Here is a 4326-nt window from a genome sequence, read left to right as displayed (position 1 = left end):
CCCTCCCAGGAATGGGAGGGTCTAGCAGGTAAGGTTACACCTACTATCCGGTTCCCAAGACCCCTCCCAGAAGTGGGTGGGTCTAGGGTCTTAAATAGGTACACCCACACCATATAATTTTAAATTTCTTCATAATTCCATATCTGTTTGGTTATATGTTAAGATGGTCAGGGAAGATTTTTTTCCTCTCATATTCTATCTTGAAGTGCCAACTTAGGGGCACATACTCATATCTTGAAATAATTGTTAGATCATTTTAAAAATACAACCGAAATTTGGTTAAATTTGTATTAATTTACAGATTACTTAAATGTGGGGAGTTTTTATTTGATGAATATAGATTTTTTTCATTGATTTTATTTCAAATTATCTTAGTATCTTGTAAGAAAGTATTTGTTTGAAAATTACCTGACCCGTTTCTTCATCCATGTCTCAGTCTTCTGATTTTGTAGCTTGCAGGGTTTGTCTGCAGGAATTGGACAAGGCTTAGAACCTACTATTTTTCAAAAAGTAATAAGTCTTCCTCTCCTCTGTGTCCTTTCTGAGTTCAAGGGAGTAAAAGGATATAAGGGACAAAGGCAGCCTAGGACTTTTCTGGACAGAGGGCCTGGGGAGAGTCAGGCACAGTGTTCAGTGAGGTCATCAGGCCCATTGTGAAGTGGTGAAGTCAGTGCAGGCCAAACAAGGGTCCATTGGAGGCAGGGACCTACCTGCCGCCCCCAACCCTCAATATCAGGGCCTTATATTTTCTTTTTTTCTTGTCATCATATATGTGTTGAATTTAAGTAATATTTTTGCACCTAATTATGAATCACATGAATTTTTATTAATAGCACATTAATTTGATCACTATACTAATTAATGTCTCTTCTCTTTCTCTCTCTCTCTTACAGCTGTGTGAAAAATTTAACCCAGGGTTTCACAGATGAGAGACAAGTGCAGTGAGCTATATTCTTAGCCCCATTAACTGATTATATAGTATTAACTTGTTGTGGAAAAGTTTTTGCTTTATATTTAAAAATGAAATAGGGCTATCATTTCATTTTTAAAATTATTTTCACTTGTATTACATTAAAATTTGAAATTGATACTCCTGTAAAAGGAAAAGCTTAGGAAATAGAAATTTAAATTCCTTTTAACCATTTTGGTCAATGGGTTAAGGATAGAGGTAACATTTTTATTTTTATTTATAGTTTTAAAATATGGAATGCTTCACGAATTTGCGTGTCATCCTTGCGCAGGGGCCATGCTAATCTTTTCTGTATCGTTCCAATTTTAGTATATGTGCTGCCAAAGTGAGCACAGAGGTATCATTTATTTATTTAATTAATTTATTTATTTAATGATATTACTTGAATTTCTATAGTAAAAATTTACCTTTCCACATGTCCTTTTGTTTCTTTCAATGTTATTGAATTAGTCCAATAAATATTTGTTTATTTTTTTATCCAAAACACAACCTGCCATGTCCACCTTGGAACAGTAGAGAGAAATTTGACTCTTGTACTCATGTACCAGTATTCATAGGCACATATTTCTACTTTTTTGACAGTGTGCTTATCTGTCACTTAAGTACACCTTCCACAATAGTTTTCTGTGAGACCTTTGTCACTAGGTAACTGGGGTCCATGGGTTGGGGTCACCACCCATAGGAACGTGAACAAAGCTCAACTCGTTCCCACTAGGATTAACAGTCCCACCTCTCTGACCAGGTACTTGGTCCATTTGAGCCCACCCATTCCTGGGAACTCCTTTCCAGGCCGGTCTTAGCCTGTTTCTGAACTTGGCAACAAGGAATTATTTCAGTTCCTTCTCTCTAGGATCCTTTCAAGATCAGTTTTCCTGAGAGATGTCACTGACTGAAGACCTTGGCAACCAATGCCAAGACCCAGAGGCAGGGGTGAAGAAGCACCTTTGGTTAGTGGCTCTGGTAGCAACTCACCATTCACCATTTCTTGTCTTTTGCTTTTCCTCCTCTTGCAGAACTCTCTTGAACTCTCAAAGGGCAGAAGAAACAGGTGTTGGGAATGATTGGTCACTACTCTCTCTAGGGTGGCTATGTATGCTCAGTGTTGGGGAAAAAATCACCAGGTTCTTTTTTCATCAAAGCAGCTTGTGGCTTACTTTCCTTCTACTCATTTCCACAGAAGAATCACAAGGAGCCTCTATAAGTGACCATCCAGAAATTCTTCCCTCTCTATGGGAAGAAATTTATTTTCAGGCTTCAGGTTCCTAGCTCTGTCAGGATGAAACTGCTCAGAGACTCTCCTCAGTGATTTCTTTTGGCTGCAAAGGGTCACACACTTGCCAAGGAAAGATACCTCATTCACCAGTGTTCGGGGCCTGGCTTCCCATAGACCTCCCAACTCTACGTTCTTTGTTCTTTGTCTACTGGTAGCTACTTCCGGATCACTCCTAGAAGGTTCTAAGGGCCCCACTTCTAATTCCCTAGAAATTCTTGATCTCACCCCTGCCCCTTTTCTAGTCTGGCTAGTCCTCAGAAGTGTAAGGTTTCTTTGTTTTTGAAACAGCAGACCTCATTTCTCTTATGGCAAGAATGTCTATGTAGCTTCAGAAAAGCAAAATGATAACAGTAGAGAAGAGAGGATCATGTTATCTTGGATTCCCTAATGGTCTTACCTGCTAGATATTTCTAGGCACTCCATGTGGATGTCTAGATGACTTCCTCTGGATAAAGGGCAGTACTGCAAAGAAAGTGCCCAGATCACAAAAAATGGAAAAGATTCCATCAGTCATCCGGATAGTAAAATTTTAAATATACAAAGAAAAAAATGACATTCAGAGTAAAGGAAAAAAAAAAAAAACATCTGAATTACACAGTTGCCCAGAGGCAAATGAGCACTGGGCCTCCTTGTTGGTGCTAAAACTCAGAGCCTCATCACTATCAGGTCATCATGTCACAAAAGACCCTTATCATCAGGAGTGGGTGTAGTAGAGGAGGAGTTTTGTCAATGCCCCTCCCTTAGCTCCTGCACCCCCTTGATTTCCTAATACCACTTCCCACTGCCAGGAACCCTCAAGTTTCTTTTCTGTGAATTCCACTGGGAACTTTTGAATCTCCAGTTAATGTGAGATGCTTCTTGCAGTTTGCCCATTTCATTTTTACTTTTTTTTTAATTTACAGGAATCTTTACCTTGAGAGAGCCTCTGCCTTTCTCGAACTTTCCCACATTATACCTTTTTCCTTGCAGTATCCGAAATAGCTGATGCAAGTTTATCATATGCTTATGTGGATTTTATCACATAATGCTTTTAATTAGTTAGTTATATATACAGATATATAAATATATATTCAGCTTTGCCTTTTTCAAAGTTGACAAATGCTGACTCCACTATTTTCACCCTGAGGGACTTTTATGTTAAAGTTTATATGATCTAATTTATACCTCTCAATCACAAGCAACTTTGTCACTATGGTGTTTAATTAAAAGGATGGGGAAAATGAATAAAAATTCTTAAATATTTGAAATATACTATTCCAACTTACTAGTAGAGCCCTCTTTTAGGGAAACAAAGTTGAAAGGGTTGAGGTTAAATGACAGGAGCAGGTTCAGTAGTAATCAGTACTATACAAGTCCTCTGCCTGTATAGAGGACTATCCAAGTCCTCTAGAGAATGACTGGCCTAGGAAATTGAAGATGATCTAAGAGTGTCTAGAGCCATGCTGTTTGGCCACAGTATGGGTCCTACTCTCAGCATTGAATCTCTTCCAATCCTGGAGAGTAATGGACAGGCTCCCTCCAGGACATTCCTACAGAGAGTGAGACTCCCAAGGTAATTCTCATGTTGATCGGACTTCATCTTTACATCAGTCAAGCCTGATATTACAGGTAAGTAGAATGTCTTTATTGGTAAGTTGCCTGCTCTGTCCTTGCCCAATTCCCAGAAATTCTCTGAGAAGAATGGGGTGCCCCCAAATAGAGATTTCAAGTTAAGTTTATTTAGCTATCTGGCAAGGTTCAATGTGAAGTTGGAGAGAAAAGAATTTTTTTCTGTAGCTGATTGCATTAAATGTAGTCCAGTGGCCTTATCTTAAAGCCCACTTGTATTGGATAATCCATATAAATGTGTACTTCCTGGTCATAATGGACTGGTCATAGGAGTAAAAAACTGTATGTGTTATCCCTAGTCTGGCTAGGACTTTACCAGAGAGATCTTAGACTAAACGGGACTCTAGGATAAGTGACTCAGAACCATACTTTTTGTGCTGTTACTGAATCTAGTGGGAGATCTGGGCCTCTTCTCCTTGCAACACCTATAGCATTAGACAGCTTTTCCTAAAGAAGTCTGCCCTCATTCAGATGC

General features: G+C 38.9%; 1 non-coding gene across 1 annotated transcript; it reads right to left on the bottom strand.

Annotated features, from left to right (window-relative positions):
- Nucleotides 1-1196: 1196 nt before the first annotated feature.
- LOC125996654 (U6 spliceosomal RNA) lies at nucleotides 1197-1303 on the bottom strand. The gene has a single exon (XR_007491335.1). It is a non-coding gene; the product is annotated as a U6 spliceosomal RNA (small nuclear RNA).
- Nucleotides 1304-4326: the final 3023 nt, after the last annotated feature.

The sequence above is a fragment of the Suncus etruscus genome, chromosome 18 (assembly GCF_024139225.1).
Source record: "Suncus etruscus isolate mSunEtr1 chromosome 18, mSunEtr1.pri.cur, whole genome shotgun sequence".
In the NCBI taxonomy this organism is placed as follows: domain Eukaryota; kingdom Metazoa; phylum Chordata; class Mammalia; order Eulipotyphla; family Soricidae; genus Suncus; species Suncus etruscus.
Note: the sequence above shows the minus strand (reverse complement) of the source record. Positions and strands in the feature narration are given on the sequence as shown.